Below are 21,670 nucleotides of genomic sequence, written 5' to 3'. Positions count from 1 at the left end.
ACTTTTACACGTCGACCTTGGTCGAAAGGCACAACGAGACTGAGAGCGATTCATATGCATCAGCATCCCAGCAGGTCCGTTTGCCTTTGAGTCAGCCCATCAGAGACATGTCTCGATCCGTACAAGTTTTAGGTGCTCTATTTTGGTTTATGTTCTGGGTTTTTGGGTTTGAGTTTTTGAGTTGCAGCTAGATTTTTCTCAACCAACCCGTTTGAGATCCGAATTGATAGAGTGGAACGCATCTCGACCCATAAAAGTTTTAGAAAGAACGATGGAGTTCTAAGATTTCGGTTGAGGTACAAATAAAAAAAAATTGATGTCCTAGTTGGTCTAGTTAAGAGGCATTCCAGTTCCAAGGTTCTACTGTACATTGTGATGTGCTAATTATGGTATGTTACGTGCCCATTGTGATGGCATGTTACGTGCATGCTGTGATGGCATGTTACGTGCACGCTGTGATGGCATGTTACGTGCCCATTGTGATGGCATGTTACGTGCACGCTGTGATGACATGTTACGTGCATGTTGTGATGGCATGTTACGTGCACTTTGTGATGGCATGTTACATGCACGCTGTGATGGCAAGTTACGTGCCTGTTGTGATGTGCTGGTGATGATGTGCTGCATGTAGGGAGATGGTAGCATCATGGATTCCTCTGCTGCCTTTTCTACCTGTAATTCAGCAGAGCATCATTCGAGATGCCTGAATGTGGTCATTACACTAGGGTGTGTACTTTTTATGGTCACCATTGCTCTTTTTTAGCGGTGCTTATTGCAGCAGATTGATTAGTGAGTCTGTCAGTTCCAGGTGCTGTTGTGCATCGTGAGACGTTACTTAACTTACTTCAGGTGATTCTGAACTCAAAGGGCCATCTGTTGGTCACAGTTTTAGTAAAACCAGAGATTTGATTGAAAGAGCAATTAGGTGGAAGGAACTCCGTTAAAGCTGTAATCAGTCCTTTGCCAGGTGTGGGTAATTCCCAAAGCATTAAGCTTGTTTTCAAATTCAGGACAATTGCTTTAGTGAGTCATGTTGAATAACCCGATTTCATTGTGTATATATAGGCTGCTTGCAATGGCTGCAGGGAAACTTATTAAGTTATTGCTACAAATACTACAACATGGTGGTTTATATATCCTAGGTGTGAGACCTGGTTGGCATTTGAGCAAAGCTGGCAGACACCTCTGAAGGACAGTCGGTGAGCTAGCTGGCCTCGTGTCTGAGTCGGGGCTCAGGATTATAAAGCAGAAGTATCTCCTTAAAAGGGCAGGCCTTCTCCTTAAGGTGCTCCTCCTATCTCATATCAGACCTCTCAGTGATGGGGGGAGACCAGAGATTGGTGGGCACCTTGCAGCGATTTTACACACGACCTTCACTCCAAAGGATACGCATCAACATCCCCGACGACCCCTAAGCTGGCAGACGTGCTAAGCTGCTGGTTTCTCCACATGTTCAGCTATGGTTCAGATGGAGGGCGCTGCTCCTGCAGATCCAGGGAAAGCTGCCGATTGTGCCGGATGGTTCTTCCGTCCTCATGGTTCCATGTGGTGGGGCTGCTGGTCACCTGGGACTTAACAGGTTCCTCAGGTGTGTATCTGAAAGGGTGGAGATCCTCTTTGAGACGGGGCTCTGCACCCGCTGTGGGTTCCAGCTTGTTTCCACTCCTCCCATGGATATATACTGTGCCACAGATGTCCCTTGAGCTTGGTGAGGGAAAGAGGTGAGCATGTGGCTGGAACGGGACTGTAATTGATGGCAACGGGCTGGATGTGCTGCAGCATGAAGGCGCGTCTGTCTAGTGCCATCATCATCTCAGACAGGTTGCTGTTATTTCTGCATCTTCCCAGCTTTCACTCAGGTTTAGTAATGGAGGCTAGAAAAACAAAATGAAAGATCTTCAGGGAAGGTGGGGAGGAGGGAGGAGAAAAGGCTGCGTTACTGTAGCTTCATGCGTCTGTCAGGATATCGTATGAAATGTGCTGCAACGCAGGCTGTTAAAACACTGTTAGAACAGGTCAGACTACTGAAACAGTGCGGTGTGGAGAAGGTTCAGACACACAGATACAGACAGACAGACACGCACACACTAACAGAACATACACACGCAGTGATACACAGTCATACACACACAGAAGAACTCACAAGCCGCAATACATCAACATTAAATGGACTTGGACAGCCAGGTGACCGAGATGTTTGGAAGCATGCTGTCTCCCTCCAGGCCCTAAGGGGGCAGTGTTGGAGGGAGATGGTCCCATCTGAGATGTCTTTCTTCTGGTTTGCAGCCCTGTCTTCCTAGCATGCACTTCTGGGCAGTGAAATAGTTACTGTTAGCTTAGCTTACCCGCCCACCTCCTTCAGCCACAGCCACCTACATGTCCATATAACCCTCTGCAGAAGACCCAGTTAGCGAGGGCAGATTAGCTAGACTCTGGTACAGGCCCACAGCATAGCGATGTCTTAAAAGCGACCCCTTAAGATCTTAAAAGGAGCATAAGCCTTCCTGTCACACAGAGCATGGGACTTCATGTCAGTACTGGGTGAATGGAAAACAGTCCATACTGCTCCCTGGGTAAGAGACCCCCCCCTCCCCCAACCAGTGGTGATATGGCCTGTGGAAATGGCCTCACAGTGATGTGTCAGATCACTATTAACATCTAGTCACTGAGGAGGGGAGAGCAGTAACCAGCAAGCAGGCAGCCCGCGCACATTTCCAGGGATTGGCGTGCCGGGTACATACACAGATCGGGCCGCACCAGGCACGTGAAACGACAAATGGTTTGGCGATTCGTTAAACGCTGGAATCAGACAGAATCAGCGAAGGTGTCCGGTCGTCTGCTGAATGAGATAAAGTGATTCTGTAATGAATTAGCCGGAAATTACCAGGCCTGATGTGATTATATAAGCTGGGCTGTGTTACAGGCCATTTCATCAGCCTGTCTGCCTCAGCTTGGTACGCAGACTCTCTGGGCAAGCCGCAGCCTCAGGAGCGGAGCGGAGCGGACCGGAAGCAGCTCATCGCGAGGGAGCGTGCCTGGACCCGGTCCCTTTCATGGGTTTCCTTTGCAGTCTGTGTCAGTGGTGGCATGATGCGGGGCAGCTTGGGTGCTGCTCATGTGTGGTTCTGCCAGGCTGGGCAGTGCCCTGGCTCGTCACTGCGGTTCACCTTGTTCTGCGGGCATACGGAACCCCGCAACGGCGAGTCTTTCTGGCCCACAAAGTGCTTGCTGTGATTCAGCATGGCGATGGTAATGCGATTCTGCAGGCTAAAATTATTCTGCAGCACAGTGGCCAGGAAAATAAAATAAAGCGTGTAATTGAGTTGTCATCAGGCTGCTCTTATCTACAAACTGCGGTGAGCTGGCCGCTCCTGGCAGGAGAGCGTGTGATGATGGGGTCAGGGCGGTGGGGGTGGCGGCTCGCCTGATCGGCATTTGTGGAAAAGGGGCTGTTTTAGCAAACCAAGAGATAAGATGGGAGAGCGCCTCTGCTCGCTGAAAGAGGCATGATTTAATGAAGGTGCGCATTCACAGGATCTGGCGCAGCTTTTGACACAGCGGTCCAAGGCGTGTCTCTGTTTTTTCGTAGTGAACATGGTACAATCTCCTCCTCCGGAGGACTCCCTGATTTCCCTCTGAGACAGGTTCTGTCTGGTCTGTAATGCTGTGTCCCAAAGCCAAAGGCACAGTTGTAAAACAGGCACACTCAGTTCATGCATGCGCTTTGACTCATGCTGTGGCTCGTGCTGTGACTTGGGGCTTATACTGTGGCTTGTGCTTTGACTCATGCTGTGAATTGCTCTTTGACTCATGCTATGACTTGCGCTTTGACTTGTGCTGTAGTTTGTGCTGTGGTTTTCTCTTTGACTCGTGCTTGACTTGCACTTTGACTCATGTTGTGAGTTGTTTTGTGACTTGTGCTTTGACTAATGCTGTGACTCGTGCTGTGACTCAGGTGTTGACTCGCCTGCCATCTCCTGGGGTCAGCAGCTGGAGACGCTCCAGCCTACCATTCCTGACCCTATACCCGGCATTCGGCCAGGCCCTGTTTCATCCGTGTCTTCGTGTTGCCTGCACGGCCCTCATGGATGCAGATGTTTCTTGGCATTGGTGGGCGGGGTTGAGGGTCTCCCCCTGTGGTGTGACCAGCCAGACCTGAGAGGCAGGTTGGACTGTAACTGAATGGATCTCGTCCAAAAATTTTAGTCAAGAACATTGATACAATGAGTGAGGCATTCAAATAGTGTACAAAACATTTATTAAATTTATTAAACATTCATTATAAGCTAAAACACCTAAATAATACATATACGAATCTATGATGATTTCGTTTATTACTTTTGTTAAATATTTAAAACCAGTTAAATATTGAAAACAATATAAATGTGAAAATGCAGTCTCTTTGAGGAAATGACCAGCTTACCTTATGCTTTAATGTCGGCTTTCAGGGGTTTTCCTTCCTATTATCATCATGTACTTGATGTGTGTCCATTTGTTTCCCGTTGAACCTAAACTACGTAGCTCTGAATCAGCTTGTCAATGGACACTGTACAAATGAACTGGGAGATAAAATTAGAGCCACGTAACTATGGCTCTTACTTGACCACTCAGCCAAAGGTGTTACCTTGCAAGTCCTGATGGTACATTTAACAAAAAGACTATTTCATGTCAGTTCTTGTCTGTGGCTTTGGGTAACTGTGCTGTCTACCTTGTGTTTTAATACATCTGTGGTTCTGGTTAATTGTCATTGTTGACACACCACAACGAAATGTGTTCTCTGCATTTAACCCATATGTGACAATGGGCAGCTAATTCAGCACCCGGGGAGCAGTGCTTGGGGCCGTACCTTGCTCAGGGTACATCAGTGGTGCTTAGCTGGTCGGGGATTAGTACCTGCAGTCTTTCATTTACAAGTGCGCTTCCCTAACCATTATATACATTGTGTTTGCCTCTGTATACCTGTGCTTGGTGTAGGTCTTGCTCTTTTATCTGCCCTATGTTCTGTGTCCTGGCTGAGAGATGTGGGGCATCTGAATAGACCAGTAGGACACGATAAACAGATGGAATGTGCAATGTAGGAGCCAGCATAGCCTTTTGAGGCTGCTTAGTTGCTTAGCAATCCTCACTGCCCGTCTCGCTGACCCCCTCAGCAGAATAGGGCAGATGCTAAGCCTGACCTCCATATGATAATCTCCAAGCATTTTCTGTGATCAGCATTGGTCATCGATTCCTGTCCACATGGTGTGACATACCTCGTCTCACTCTGATGATGTCATAATTCTGCCTCACTGCTTGTCTTCCTGTATGTATCGAGGGGGTGTTTGTTTCTCTGTCCTCGTTTGTTCTGGCTTCTCCCACCACAGAATTGTGAAATTGTACTCAGGCATTTGGCTGTGGCTGTACTTTGATAACCCCCCTCACAGCTTTGGGGTCTGAGTTATAAGCTGTACCCTCTTCCCCCTCTCTCACGAGTAATCTCAGCTCCTTTGTCACAATTAGCCAGCCAGTCGTGTGTAGCCCTCTGCTGTTTGCATTGGACAGTACCAGTTAATCAAGGTGCTGTTTAAATAGATCTTTTTAATAAGCACTCCCGTCATTTGTCACGGTGACTGCCGGTGTCGTACACTGTAATGTCACAACAAGGTGGCAAAATGTATCACATCAGCCATCTATCTCTGTGACCTCGCCGCTCTGGTGCTGCTCCTTCCAGGTGTACAGAAGGATGATGAGCAGTTGTACAGTCGCTCTCTAATTAAACTTAGAAGCAGATTCCACTCTGTGTGTTTCATTATGCTGTCCTACCCAGGGTTTCATCTCATGCAGGGAATCTGTGGTACCACTGGGACTCTGAGAGTCTATGGTACAGTGGGGACTCCTAGAGAGTCTGTGGTACAGTGGGGACTCCTAGAGAGTCTATGGTACAGTGGGGACTCCTAGAGAGTCTGTGGTACAGTGGGGACTCCTAGAGAGTCTATGGTACAGTGGGGACTCCTACAGAGTCTGTGGTACAGTGGGGACTCCTAGAGAGTCTATGGTACAGTGGGGACTCCTAGAGAGTCTGTGGTACAGTGGGGACTCCTAGAGAGTCTGTGGTACAGTGGGGACTCCTAGAGAGTCTATGGTACAGTGGGGACTCCTAGAGAGTCTGTGGTACAGTGGGGACTCCTAGAGAGTCTATGGTACAGTGGGGACTCCTAGAGAGTCTGTGGTACAGTGGGGACTCATAGAGAGTCTATGGTACAGTGGGCACTCCTAGAGAGTCTGTGGTACAGTGGGGACTCCTAGAGAGTCTATGGTACAGTGGGGACTCCTACAGAGTCTGTGGTACAGTGGGGACTCCTAGAGAGTCTATGGTACAGTGGGGACTCCTAGAGAGTCTGTGGTACAGTGGGGACTCCTAGAGAGTCTGTGGTACAGTGGGGACTCCTAGAGAGTCTATGGTACAGTGGGGACTCCTAGAGAGTCTGTGGTACAGTGGGGACTCCTAGAGAGTCTGTGGGACACCAGTATGACCACGCCGGGGCTATAGCTCGGTCTGTCACACCAGCGCGGTGACACCAGTATGATCACACCAGGATCACAAAGTGTCCATTAGGAACATTAAAAATCCCAGATGCTGGTTTCTGGTGTGTTCTGTGTCATTTCCCATCTACCTCTCCTCCATCACTGTCCACTGTTTCTAAAACAATCACATGATTTACACTAATTTCCTCACTGAGTTTCACAGCCTCTTAAGCAAGCTGTCCCTCTCTCTTGCTTGTTCGCTATCGATTTGTAGAGAAGTTTTATGTTTCAATTCAGCAGAGAATTGAAGGAGTTCACCGTCTCTCTCCTTTGAAATTAAATCAAAGAAATGCAATTTATTATTTATGGAAATATGGCACTACTCTCTGTCTAAAAAACAAACTTAAAAAACGTCCTTGTAGCTGCCCTCTGCTTTCTTGGTTCTTTAAATGCCCAGCATTCGCCTCCTTGTGTCCTAGGCAACCAGAGGACGTTCACAGTAGCTTGTTTCATAGGTTATGCTTCACGAAAAGCAGACTAGCCTGCTGAATCCTTAACGTGGCTGGAGAGGATCCAGACAACATACGAATAAAAAACTTGAAATGCTGCATGCTGCCAGTGCGGGAAGCTCCCTTATCATGACTGAGGGCTTGTGCAGCACAGAGAGTGATCCACCAACCCTCACACAAGTCAAATTTGGCCTTATTCAGATCCCTCCCCCATACCATTCAGGTCATCTTATAGGAAAAAACACATAAGCCAAAAATACACTAGAAAGACATACTAAGCAACTTGTATTAAATGAATTAAAAGATTAAAAAAGTGTAAATTTTTTAGCTTTTTTTTAGCTTTTAGCATTAGCGCTTCCGTAAACTCTGAGCATTTTACTGTTGCATAGGTTTTAGGTGAGTCCAGGGCTGGTCCCGTCAGCAGAAGCCAGGACCGTACTTGCTGGGGTCAAGCTGACACCCAAAAGCTCGGCTTTTCAGGACCACTCTATTGCGACGGGGGGGGCGCATTCAGTGAGCAAGGTCCTGCTAATGGGCCCACCCCCGCATTCGGAGAGGATGAGAGAATCGCCCAGCTCAGCGCCGGCTTCCTCTCTGCTCGCCCTGTCTGCTGGCCCCTTCAGCAGCCGTCCCGTCAGTGGGCTCCCCGCACGCTGGCTCCGGCAAATCACCTGGGCTTCCCAGATCGGGGATCGTCCCTGGCCAAAGGCCACACGTGACCACCTGTGAACACTCGCAGAACTGTTTCCCTAGCGACAGCAGAGTATAACCGGGAGCGTTAGACGGGGCCGGGTGTCAGCCAGTGCAATTTAGGTATTAGTGAAATAACACTGTCCGGTGTTATTGACTGGTTCCAGTGGCCGCGCCGGTGCTTGCCAGCCTCCGAAATGGGCTGCGAGGCCGAAATTACAGCAACAAAGCAGGGCAGCTTCAGCTCTGTGATTAATGACATTTCAGTGTGAGCTGTTAAGACCCCGGTGTTTACTAATGTTGTGTTTGGCATTAGATCGTAATGAATACTGTGTGTTTATTTTGAAAAAAAAAGTAGGTTTCACGAGCTGCCAAAGACTCAACGTGTTTTGACTCGAGGCTGCGGTTCTGATAGACTGAGACGTTATGTCCCCTGTGGGGCCCGTGGAGGCAGTGTGAGGCAGAGACGTGGAGTCTGCTCGACCTCATGCTCTCACACCTCTCTCCGTGCCTCGTACAGACAACACGACCAGAGCCGTGGGCCGCCCTCTGCTCTCCCCCCAGAATGCTGGGGGAGTTTTCATCTCCACCTCTTTGTCCGCTTTTGGCTTTTTTCATGTTGGCTTTGAAATTGTATAGCATTCATTTCTTCCAAGGATATCTGTAATGCCGTTGCTAACGTTCATTGTGTTGAGTCTGCTAGTCGCTATGTCAAGCGCTTGAGGGTGTCTGTGTTGGGAAGGACACTACTCGCAATATATCAAAAAGTTACATTTCCTTTTTCCCATCTGATCCTACATCACCCAGTCATCTTTTCTACTGGCTTTTACCTACACAGAGGTCTGCGTATGGACGAAGTCAGCAAGAGGTGCTTAGTAGCATGGTTAGAGGTTAAATGGAGTTGAGTAATGAAGAACAGAGCCCAGTTGGAAAGGGAGTAAAGCAGTGTAGTACGGAGTAGGAAGAGTAAAGCACAGTGGAGAGGAGTAAAGCAGTGTATTACGGAGTAGGAAGAGTAGAGTGCAGTGGAGAGGTATAAAGCAGTAGTAAGAAGTACAGTACTTAGTAAATCAGAGCTGGCCAAGGTAAATTCTAGCAGAGCATTATAGGGAGTAGCAATATGGGGAGTACTGTATATAACTGCTCAGGGCAAGGCGTCTAAAGATCTTGCCTGAGTGAATCAAAATGCTGCTGGTTGGAGCTGAGTAATGCAGGATGGTGCCATGCACAGTACTGTGAGTAGGGCAGAGTGCAGGGTGGAGCAGGGGAACATAGCAGCCCCCTGGGGGAAGCTCTGCTTCGACACACTGCAGCCCCCACCATGTCTGAGTTTGCCAAAGTTATTTTCCTCATCAGGTAAAAGGCCAAAACTAATTCTATGAATTCCCCTTTGTCACTTCGGGGCGCCAGGCTCCGCCCCAGAGGGCACAGCGTAGCACGACAGCCACGAGGCGCATGCCGAGGCGTCAATGCAGCTCATTTCCCAGATTTAATTACTGTGGAAGCCATTGATTCCCTGTCATAGCCGTTTCCGGCTGCGAGTGGCCCGCCTTAATCCAGTGTGCTTGCCTTATATGAAGCCTGCACCTTCAAGGGGTTTGGGCATGGGGCCAGAGGGGGTGCATGTGTGCAGCCCTCACGCCTTCAGAGGTATCCTCACCGGCTGCATCAGGATTACTCCTCCGGAACCTTCCAAACATGTAGACAAAACCGTGGACCGGAGCCGCCGCTCTCTAGGCCAGTGCTTGTATAGCCATCAGCTGAAATGACAATTTATGAATGTTATTAGAATGGAAAGTGTTTCTTGAATATAAACAGGCTATTGAAACAAGCTCCAGTTGATACCAATTAGGTGGCTGAAGCATGTAATTGATTTTTAGCCCAGTGACTCTGCATCCGGCACCACTGGCGTCCGGTGCCTGCAGCCTTTCCGAACCAGACGACCCACGAGGCACGCCATGTTCTCGCACTTTCTCACAGAAACGCCACGGCTGCTTCGGCAGAAGCCATTTATATCAATCCCTGGGTGATTCTGCGTGCCAGAGAGCCCGCTTGAGCAGAGTCACACTCGCAGGCGACCTGGCCAGAGAAAAGTATGAAAACATTTCCGGGAGCCTGCTGATTTGGTGGTGACCAGGTTATTATAATCCTGTTACTTAGCTAAAGCCATGGCACAAAGTGCATCACAATTTTATCCACGTATTAAAGGTTGTTTTTTAATAATTCAGGTAATGAGGTTTGTGGACTTGACCCAGATACCTTTTAGTTTGGGCCATGACCTGGCAACTTGCAGGTTGTGACTTCAGGATACACGCCTGTGTTCATCTGCTGCCTGTAGAATTTGATGCATCCACAGATTCAACATTCTGTAACTCTTCTGTTGCAAACAAGAAATGAAAAAGCAAGTGCACAATACAAGGAAGGCAGCTATCGACCAAAAGCCCACCCCGGGGGTGAGAGACACGCAAGTGGGGAGGGGTTCTTGTCCGGGATAGGCTGGATTTTGGCCACTACGCCGAGGGAAGAAGGGTGTTTCAGATGCACGGAATACATTCCGTCTGACAGAATGATTAAGGGGCGAGGCTCAGACAGACCCGGGGGATTGTGGGACACGGGGAGCTAGGGGCCGGAGTTAAAGGTCACTGTGCAGTGATGAAGGGGCATATGAGGACTGACATTTGCCTGAGGGACTCAGATTAGCAGGCGTATGGAGTGAGAGCTTTTTGCTGATAGACATTTGAATAATGATATGGGAAGGGAATGTGCCCGTTATGGTGGGGAGGTGTTAATGGGGGGAGGGTGGCAATGCTTAACATCAGGGTGCGAGCTGAAACCAGCCTCCTCTTCAGGGAGCTATCTGGGCACCTATCTGGGCATTGATTGCCAAGACCGTAATAACATCAAATAGCTTCTTTTAAGTACGGGAAAAAAGACGCTGAAAAACTACATTTAGGGAAAGTGGTGCAAGAGAAAATTGAAAAAAAAATGGAGAAATGGAAATGGAAACACATCACAACAGCCAGTTGCAGCGAAGCTACAGCTACCAAAACAGGAAGTTCTGACACGTCTGGCACTGTTACGGATGGGCAATTACTGGACAGCTATACGAGGTCCTCTCATTGGGGCCCAGCCAATCCAGCTCTGCCATGTGTGGTCGTCCCTCTGTCTCCATGCACATAAAATATTTTCTAAATTGTCATATGGGTTGCAGACAATTAGACTCAAAGAGATAAGACATGAAACAGTAAAGATAAATCTGACACTGCGATCACCCATTTTCCTCCCCCTTGAGTGTGTTATCGCAAATCATTTAAAGAATTGGCTCCCAATTCAGGCTTCCTTCTTATCTTAATTAGCATTAATAATGTAATCAGTTGGTCACCACTCGTTAGTGTAAAGTTTATGCATGCAAGGGCTCAAGACGTTTGTTTTGACAGATTCACACATTTCATTATGTCGGTAACTAGAATCGCATGTAAAACTGTCAGCCACAAAACGCTTCATCAAACCTTCATCAAACATCCTTTATGGAGGTTATGGTGAAACATAGCTCCTGGTTTATCACAGAAGATGTTTGCCTCTGCTGACAGGCATCGGTGTGAGCTGTGCAATGGTGCTGGAGATGGATCTAGCCTGGTGGGAGCACAGTACTGGCCCGAGGACTGGGCCTTGGGTGTTCGTGTTTGGCAGCTCAGAGCACAGAAGTGAAAGGTCTCGACATCACTTTAATGGAAGTCCAGATGCAGTGGTGTGTTTTATTTCCACATTTCGTCTAATCAGGCCCTGTGGAATATTCTCCTAATACTCACTGGAGAAATCAAATGCTTATTTTTGTTAGTTATTAAGGCCCAGGACTGAAAGTGTTGTTGTCTTAATCTGTCTTCAGCTAGAGAGCTACAGAAGAAGCAGAGCTGTTAAACAACTTTGTAAAGGTTGACACAGCTCATCCATGCTGTCAGGATGGGCTCAGCTGCTCTGGTTTGTGAAGTAACAATGGGGTTCTTGTTTCCACTATGTTCAGCTGCAGAAGAACCCAGAGGAACATCCACCAGCACACAACAGCGCTGTACCTGTAGGTATCTTGCTTGTCCTGCGCATGTCTCGTTTGTCCTGCGCATGTCTCGTTTGTCCTGCAGCCCCTGTCCTGCGCATGTCTCGTTTGTCCTGCAGCCCCTGTCCTGCGCATGTCTTAGTTGTCCTGCAGCCACTGTCCTTCGCATGTCTTAGTTGTCCTGCAGCCCCTGTCCTGCGCATGTCTTAGTTGTCCTGCAGCCCCTGTCCTGCGCATGTCTTAGTTGTCCTGCAGCCACTGTCCTGCGCATGTCTTAGTTGTCCTGCAGCCCCTGTCCTGCGCATGTCTTAGTTGTCCTGCAGCCACTGTCCTGCGCATGTCTTAGTTGTCCTGCAGCCACTGTCCTGCGCATGTCTTAGTTGTCCTGCAGCCACTGTCCTGTGCATGTCTCGCTTGTCTTGTTGCTTTAGAGCAACATCCAACTCCCTGGAGATGAGGAGATGGTCTTTTGTCAGGCTGGGGCAGAGAATCCAACATGAGGCCCCTGTAAATCTCACATACCCGAAGGCTATAAAAGGAGCCTGTTTCATGGCTAAAACTTTACAGCATCCATAATACGCTGCACTGCAGGCTCCTTACATGTTAAATTAATGGTGGTATAAATTAACCCACACAGGCATGTCACTGATACTGTTTAATAGCTTTTAGTGATGTTCATCAGCAGGAAAATAAAAGGAGAAAACAAGGGATTAGAGGTTTAGGAATCAAAGAAAGTGGAGAGTGGGCCAGGGAATGGACTGGGGGGTGGGCTTTGGAGTGGGCTGGGAGTGTGGAGTGGGCCGGGGAGTGGGCTGGGGAATGGGCTGGGGAGTGGGCCGGGGAGTGGGCTGGGGAATGGGCTGGGGAGTGGGCCGGGGAGTGGGCCTGGGAATGGGCTGGGGAGTGGGCCTGGGAATGGACTGGGGGGTGGGCTTTGGAGTGGGCTGGGAGTGTGGAGTGGGCCGGGGAGTGGGCTGGGGAATGGGCTGGGGAGTGGGCCGGGGAGTGGACTGGGGAATGGGCTGGGGAGTGGGCCGGGGAGTGGGCCTGGGAATGGGCCGGAGAGTGGGCTGGTAGTGGGGAGTGGGCTGGGAGTGGACCTGGGAATGGGCCGGGGAGTGGGCTGGGAGTGGGGAGTGGGCCTGGAAATGGGCTGGGGAGTGGGGAGTGGGCTGGGAGTGGTCCTGGTATTGGGCTGGGGATTGGACCTGGAAATGGGCTGGGGAGTGGGGAGTGGGCTGGGAATGGTCCTGGGAATGGGCTGGGGATTGGGCCTGGGAATGGGCCGGGATTTTTGGAGCTATACACAGACTAGCTGTGACACCTGATGGCCAGTCAGATCCTTACAATGGATGTGAAGGTCACTTAAAACACCTCGAGACCAATCAGAGATCAGCAAGCGTGTGTCTGTGACAGAGTAAGTCCCTTTGGGTTAGTGTGTGTGAGAAGCCTGTGAGTGGATGGGAGTCACTTCAAAGCAGATGATGTCTCTCAGGGATGGTGCGTCGGTGGGGGGGCAGGAAGGATGGGTATGTGCAGGGGTGTGTTATTGCTCCGCATGTGCTATTCATTCACATCCGGCTTTGTATTCCCACAGTGGTGCGTGCCTGTATATATTTCTGTGTGTATGTTCCTGTATTCCTGTGTGTCAGTCTGAGTCACATCCTTGTGCCGTTTCTGAGTGTCAGCTGTTTCCCCTGCCTGCCTGTGCGTGAGTGTGACACTCTCCCCCGCCACCACCAAGCCCAGCTCTGGCGCCCAGCATCCCAAAGCAGCCAACTGGGCCTGAAACCTGGGCTGGGTGAGAGTGACCGCCCTGTTCCTGCACATCAGAGCACACTAAGCAGAGTATAAAGCTCATACCTGCCGAAAGAACACTTTAAATGCATTTAGCGGATGTTTTTCTGCAAAGCCACAGCAGAGACAGACAGTATTACTCTGTCGACCCTTGGATTTGAACCAGAGATCATCTGATCACAGGCATAGCATTCTAGACCATTGAGCCGCACAGTATCGCCAAAAAGGCATTGGTGGGGTTTGATCCCAGGGTCTCCTAACCGACTAAACTGCATCATCACATAAAGGGCATCAAAGAGCAGCCACACACTTTCAATAAATTACCATGGGTTTATGACAGATTTAAGCTATCTGGCTTCCCTTTGCACAAAACATCATTTTTCATTTTAACTGGAAAGATTATAATATTACAATATGTAAAACATAGGGAGTACCAAAGCACCCCTTGTATCCATATTTTAACTGATTATCCTGGACAGGCTTGCAGGGGACCCTGGAGCTTAACTCAGGTGGCATAGATCACAATCAGGAAGCCTGCCTGTCATAGGACACAAGGCAAGGGGAACACCCCAATCAGGAAGCCCGTCTATCATAGGACACAAGGCAAGGGGAACACCCCAATCAGGAAGCCCGTCTATCATAGGACACAAGGCAAGGGGAACACCCCAATCAGGAAGCCCGTCTATCATAGGACACAAGGCAAGGGGAACACCCCAATCAGGAAGCCCGTCTATCATAGGACACAAGGCAAGGGGAACACCCCAATCAGGAAGCCCGTCTATCATAGGACACAAGGCAAGGGGAACACCCCAATCAGGAAGCCTGTCTATCATAGGACACAAGGCAAGGGGAACACCCCAATCAGGAAGCCCGTCCAACATAGGACACAAGGCAAGGGGAACAATTAGGAAGCCCGTCAGTAACAGGGTACAAAGCAGGGGGAAACCCCAATCAGGAAGCCCGTCTATCATAGGACACAAGGCAAGGGGAACACCCCAATCAGGAAGCCCGTCTATCATAGGACACAAGGCAAGGGGAACACCCCAATCAGGAAGCCTGTCTATCATAGGACACAAGGCAAGGGGAACACCCCAATCAGGAAGCCCGTCCAACATAGGACACAAGGCAAGGGGAACAATTAGGAAGCCCGTCAGTAACAGGGTACCAAGCAGGGGGAAACCCCAAACAGGAAGTCCGTCCATCACAGGGCACGAGGCAAAGGGACACCCCAAACAGGAAGCCCGTCAATAACAGGGCACAAAGCAGGGGGACACCCCAAACAGGAAATCCGTCAGAAACAGGGCACGAAGCAGGGGGAAACCCCAAACAGGAAGTCCCTCAATTACAGGGCACGAAGCAGGGGGACACCCCAAACAGTGGGTGGAAGCTCGAACACCTAGAGGAGATCCACACAACATGGCGAGAACATAAATACTGCACACATACACACACACACACTGCCTCTTTTTGAGATCTTGGATTCCTCACAATAGCTACCATTTACCTTAATAATAGTTTTGCAAACATACTTCCACTTAACAAGTTTCAGCAGGGAATCATCCATCATGTCATCCCGGTACTTCTGCAGTCCCAGAGATGGAGGGTGCCTGTGAGTTACTTTGCTTTGACTCATCCTATGCGAGATCTCTGGGATTGAGGTCTGGAGACTGGGCAGTCTGGGTCATTATTTTGAGTCATCCTTCACTTCACTGTCTTCACTGGGTAGTTAAAATTTTGACTCAGTCCATGAAACTAACTTCATGTTCTGTCAATAGACAATTCCATAGAATTTAAAGTTTAGATAATGATGATTTCAAGCCGGTGTTCTCAGTTTTTTAGCTGGTACTGTACAGGTTTGGTGTCTTTTTCAGGCTGCTTGGGTGGAGGTTAACGTGCTGGTATTTCCTGTACAGGGAGACAGGTGTACAGCTCCTAAGATGACTGCCTCATTATGCCATGCAGCCCACTTCCTGCCTATGGGGACGCCCTTTCAGTTGCCGAGTCTGCAATGCAGAGGCAGTCAGGGACGTGCTTTCCACATCCCTACTCCTTGGGGAGAGCACATGGATCGGGCCCTTGGTGACCATGCAGAATATCGATCTGCTTTTCTTCTCCGATGGAGGAGGTATTGATCGGCCTTTTACGGGGCACCAGTGAAGTCAGACTTTCTGCAGAGGCCGCTCGAGCGCCAGGGACCACATGTCCAGGAAGCCAGTTTTTTGTCGTTTGATTTCTGTTTGCTTACTTTCATCTGTCATTTTCTTCCAGTTTGTTTTTGCTCTTTGCTTAGTTAGATTCCCCTGTCGTCAGTGATTAGATTGATTAGCCTGTCATGAGTTTTATTATAAGATTAAAATGGAATAAATCAGTTGATTCGAATTATTGATGGTTGTGAAGCCTCAGTAGTAATAGAGCTCCATGCTGCTACGTGCCAGCTGTCCTGTGACATGTATAAAGCCTTGCAAACTGTAACCGTCTCACTGGGTGAAGGCACTCAATACAGGCATGCCATAGATCACTGCCTCACTGCACACGTGAAGTCCAGCCATTGGGGCCAGGCATTACATTAAATACTTACCTTGAGTTATTTACACTTTTATCTGAAAAGCATAACAAGCTCCTGGTTTTTGTTACAGAGGAAACGACGGCGAGGTTCCTGGTTTCTGTCATCCGAGGCCTGCAGCCTGCTTTGAGTAGATACATTAGCTATGTTCGTTTCACACTAATTTTAGCCCTTCGTAGCATTACTTTCTTGTCCTTGTAGCATTCCGTGTACATGCTTCAGTGTTGTCTTGTGTTACTGTCAGACAGCCCGGAAACTGGGTGAAATTCCATGAAGCCAGCATGAGTGCTGATCTCCATGCCTCACTACCTGGACTGCTAACATTTAACCAACATGACTACAAAACCCCTGCATGCCCAGAGCCACGAGCTGCGTGGAGTTAGGTAGTTTAAAATTATAATTCACAGGAAGCAGAAATGTAGACAATATTTTCAGTAATATTGCTCAAACACAGCCTTTCCAGGGGTCAGGGATGGTTCAGTAATAATAGGTTTCCTTTAGCAAATTTGAGCTCTTTTTTTTAAACCAGCAAACTGATTTGGGACAGCATGATTCCACTTATGTTTTTAGCTTCTGGTGGTTGGCGTGACCGTCCATGATAGCGGCAGCATATTTATGCTTTTGCTTTCAGCTTTTCGTGGTTGGCTGGTACGGTCCATGGTAGCAACAGCATGCTTCTGCTTTAGCTTTTAGCTTCTCGTGGTTGGCTGGTACTGTCCATGGTAGCAACAGCATGCTTCTGCTTTAGCTTTTAGCTTCTCGTGGTTGGCTGGTACGGTCCATGGTAGCAACAGCATGCTTCTGATTTAGCTTTTAGCTTCTCGTGGTTGGCTGGTACTGTCCATGGTAGCAACAGCATGCTTCTGCTTTAGCTTTTAGCTTCTCGTGGTTGGCTGGTACGGTCCATGGTAGCAACAGCATGCTTCTGCTTTAGCTTTTAGCTTCTCGTGGTTGGCGTGACCGACCATGATAGCGACAGCATTCTCCTGCTTTAGCTTTTAGCTTCTCGTGGTTGGCGTGACCGACCATGATAGCGACAGCATTCTCCTACTTTAGCTTTTAGCTTCTCGTGGTTGGCGTGACCGTCCATGATAGCGACAGCATTCTCCTACTTTAGCTTTTAGCTTCTCCTCATAGTTGGTATGACCTCCCTTGATAGTTGTCTGTATTGGAGCTACATGTGCTTTTCTCTGCCTGTGTTTATACCATAGCAGGGTTTCACCTGTGACTCTTTGAGATTTACTTCTTGTGTGTTAGCATGATGCCCGTTGCAGTCGCTTTTTTTGTTAGCATCACCCTTTTCCTATCAGCTTAGGCACGACACTGGCAGGCAGCTGGTGGAAGCTCGATGGACTCAATCAGCACAACCAATTTGCCCTTGTTATCCATGAAAGTGCTGCTTGTTTGACAGGAGATTAGCCAGCGAGTGTGGGAGCAGCGTGGTGGCAAACAGCACAGGGCATGCTCCACTTCCTCTCTCGGCCTCAAGGCCAACGCCACATGACTTATTTAAAGCTCTGTGGCTCAATGCCCCCCACCCTGTGGTTACTAATTAACTCAGGTCCCCCAACTGGAGAAGTGGGTGAGGTAATGAAGCTAATCATTAAAGGATAAGCATGAATACAAAAGAGTTAGCAAGTGTAAGATAGCAGCATTAATTATACTTATGGCAACTCGGGCTACACACACCTTTGAGTTCTGTATGATGATTTCCTGTATGCAGGCTTGGAGTGTGATCAAGCTCTGATTGTAGCAAGGGCTCGCTAACAATGCTGCTCTGAAGTCAGCAGATCTCAGCGTGGGTGTACAGAGGCTGGCCCATTATTCCTCCTGTGTCGATGCCATGGCTTCCACCTCAGAAGAGCACACAGAGGATAACATGAATGACGCTTTTTCAACAATCTCATCTCCTCACTCTGAGCTAAACCTGCTAGATATGTCTTCATGTTATGGTAGACAGAGCCTTCAAGAAGGTGTTTCCTCCAGGCATGGGGCAGAGCTGTAGGGCTGCTCAGATTGAACGCTACAAAGATGACAAGGGAAAGTTAAAGCTGACTAGTGGAAGAGAACGCAATGTGAGATGGGGGGCTAATGAGAGCAACAAGATAAGATGGAGCTAATGGCAGAAAGCTAAAGATAATGGGACGGGGCTAACGAGAGAAAGCTAAAGATAACGGGACGGGGCTAACGAGAGCAAGCTAAAGATAATGGGATGGGGCTAACGGGAGCAATCTAAAGATAATGGGATGGGGCTAACGGGAGCAAGCTAAAGATGACGGGATGGGGCTAATGGGAGAAAGCTAAAGATGACGGGATGAGGCTAACAGGAGAAAGCTAAAGATAACGGAACGGGGCTAATGGGAGAAAGCTAAAGATGATGGGATGGTGCTATTGGGAGAAGGCTAAAGATGACGGGATGAGGCTAACGGGAGAAAGCTAAAGATAACGGGACGGGGCTAACGGGAGAAAGCTAAAGATGACAGGATGGGGCTAACGGGAGAAAGCTAAAGATAACGGGACGAGGCTAACGGGAGAAAGCTAAAGATGATGGGACGGGGCTAACGGGAGAAAGCTAAAGATGATGGGATGAGGCTAACGGGAGAAAGCTAAAGATAATAGGATGGGGCTAACGGGAGCAAGCTAAAGATGATGGGATGAGGCTAACGGGAGCAAGCTAAAGATAATGGGATGGGGCTAACGGGAGAAAGCTAAAGATGACGGGATGGGGCTAATGGGAGAAAGCTAAAGATGACGGGATGGGGCTAACGGGAGAAAACTAAAGATAATGGGATGAGGCTAACGGGAGAAAGCTAAAGATGACGGGATGGGGCTAACGGGAGAAAGCTAAAGATGATGGGATGAGGCTAGCGGGAGAAAACTAAAGATAATGTGATGGGGCTAAGTGGAGAAAGATAAAGGTAACAAGATGGGGCTAGCTAACTTAAGCTAAAGTGGAGAAAGCTATTGATAATGAGATGGGGCTAACAGGACGGGGCTAACTAAATTAAGCTAAAGATAATGGGAAACGGCTAACAGGACAGGGTTAGCTAGAGAAAGCTATTGATAATGGGATGGGGCTAACAGGATGGGGCTAACTGAATTAAGCTAAAGATAATGGGACACGGCTAACAGGACAGGGCTAGCTAAATTAAACTGAAGATATGCAGCTAATGGAATGGGGCTAACTAGAGAAAGCTAAAGATAATGGGATGTGGCTAACAGGATGCAGCTAACAGGATGTGGCTCATCGGACCTGTCTAAAGGGATGAGACTAGCGCAGTGATTCTGAAACACGTTCCTGGAGGATCCCCCTGTCAGAATATTTTTATTCCAACCCTACCTTAATCAGGCTCAGATGGTCTTTAATATGCCAATAATGAATGGGGTATGTTGAAAGCAGTGTGTTTGGAATGAAAACATTCTGGCAGGTAGTCTTCCAGGAACATGACTGAGGATAAAAGGGTGGGGCTAGCAGGATGGGCTAACGGGATGGGCTAACGGGATGAGGATAAAAGGGTGGGGCTAGCAGGATAGGCTAACGGGATGAGGATAAAAGGGTGGGGCTAGCAGCATGGGCTAATGGGATGGGCTAACGGGATGAGGATAAAAGGGTGGGGCTAGCAGGATAGGCTAACGGGATGAGGATAAAAGGGTGGGGCTAGCAGGATGGGCTAACGGGATGAGGATAAAAGGGTGAGGCTAACAGGATGGGCTAACGGGATGAGGATAAAAGGGTGGGGCTAGCAGGATAAAAGGGTGGGGCTAGCAGGATGGGCTAACGGGATGAGGATAAAAGGGTGGGGCTAGCAGGATGGGCTAACGGGATGAGGATAAAAGGGTGGGGCTAACAGGATGGGCTAACAGATGAGGATAAAAGGGTGGGGCTAGCAGGATGGGCTAACGGGATGAAGACAAAAGGGTGGGGTTAACAGGATGGGCTAGCGGGATGAGGATGAAAGGGTGAGGCTAACAGGATGGGCTAACGCAGGGGTGTCCAAATCCAGTCCTGGGGAGCCGGAGCCCAGTGTAGCTCAGTTCTTTCCCTGTTTCACCATAAATGATTCAGCTCAAGAGCTGTGTGGTAATTAGCACAAGAAGTTAAATCAGGTGTGTTAAATGAGGGGAAACCCAAAAATGTGCATGGCTCTCGTACTCCAGGACTGGATTTGGGCACCCCTGGGCTAATGGGATGAGGATGAAAGGGTGGGGCTAACAGGACAGGGCTAATGGGATGAGGATAAAAGGGTGGGGCTAACAGGACAGGGCTAATGGGATGAGGATAAAAGGGTGGGGCTAACAGGACAGGGCTAATGGGATGAGGATAAAAGGGTGGGGCTAACAGGACAGGGCTAATGGGATGAGGATAAAAGGGTGGGGCTAATGGGATGGGGCTAACAGGATGGGGTTAACGGGATGGGGCTAACAGGATGGGCTAACGGAATGGGGCTAACGGGATGAGGATAAAAGGGTGGGGCTAACAGGATGGGCTAATGTGACGGGGCTAATAGGATGGGCTAACAAGATGGGGCTAACAGGTTGAGGTAGCATCTCACTCTGCTTTTGAGATGTTTGGACTACGCACAAAATGATGTGCAAATCCAAATGCTGTGTGTCACTGCAGTAGCATAGTCTCTCTGAAGCCAGTGTGTGAGCTGCGGCGTCTGCTGTGACCTGCCCCCTTTTAAGCTCCACTTAACAAGATCACTCCATTCAGTCAATGCAGCGTAATGCTCTAGCGGTAGCAATGTCTTCCCACCCGTCTGCTGTGTATTTACACCATCCTTCCCATATCTGTCTGTCTGTTGTGACGTCTCGTGGCAATGCTGTGCTGTCACTGTGCTCTGAGAGTGTGTAATGTTTCCGCTCTGCGCCTGCTCTGCGTCTGCTCTGTGCCTGCTCTGCGTCTGCTCTGTGCCTGCTCTGCGTCTGCTCTGTGCCTGCTCTGCGTCTGCTCTGTGCCTGCTCTGTGCCTGCTCTGTGCCTGCTCTGCGTCTGCTCTGTGCCTGCTCTGCGTCTGCTCTGTGCCTGCTCTGTGCCTGCTCTGTGCCTGCTCTGTGCCTGCGTTCCCTGTCTATGTTTGACGACTCTGCCTTGCCTTTGCTCTGTGCGTTTCTCCCGAGACAACTGCCCCCTTCTTACTGCTGGGCCCATTGTGGTAGCATCTCCTCCATGATCCATACCTCTTGCGCGTGTGCTCAGAGCTGGCGCGCCACCGAGCCCCCGCCTGCTGCAGGCTCGCCCAGTAATGGCTGCCTGATATTCCGTCTCCTATCGATTTCTCTCCTTTTTAAGCTGCATCACCTCTGATTCGGTTTTGACCCAGTCGCCTTACTCTGTGTATTCGGGGGGGGGGGGAGTACTGTCAGAGAATGCGAGCCTGTGAATTTCTGTGTGTGTATAATCATTAGAGGGGACGTATGTGTTTGGAAATGTGTGTGGAAAAGTGTGTTTGTGTGTGTGTGTCTGTGTATGTGTGGGGGTGTGTGTATGTACTGAGGTGGGCGAATAGGGAGGGATGAAGCAAACACATAAACACAAACACGAAAATGTGAATGC

The 21,670-nt window shown here is 49.1% G+C and overlaps 1 protein-coding gene across 1 annotated transcript in view; it reads left to right on the top strand.

Annotated features, from left to right (window-relative positions):
* The first annotated feature begins 1,572 nt into the window (after positions 1 to 1,572).
* nrg3b (neuregulin 3b) overlaps positions 1,573 to 21,670 on the top strand; it is a 175,105-nt gene continuing 155,007 nt past the window's right edge. Inside the window, exons 1-2 of the mRNA XM_072703505.1 lie at positions 1,573 to 1,588; positions 11,725 to 11,775. The gene's annotated coding sequence lies outside the window, so the exon portion shown is untranslated. The remainder of the gene's footprint in view (positions 1,589 to 11,724; positions 11,776 to 21,670) is intronic.

This window comes from Paramormyrops kingsleyae, chromosome 20, assembly GCF_048594095.1.
Source record: "Paramormyrops kingsleyae isolate MSU_618 chromosome 20, PKINGS_0.4, whole genome shotgun sequence".
In the NCBI taxonomy this organism is placed as follows: Eukaryota; Metazoa; Chordata; class Actinopteri; order Osteoglossiformes; family Mormyridae; genus Paramormyrops; species Paramormyrops kingsleyae.
Note: the sequence above shows the minus strand (reverse complement) of the source record. Positions and strands in the feature narration are given on the sequence as shown.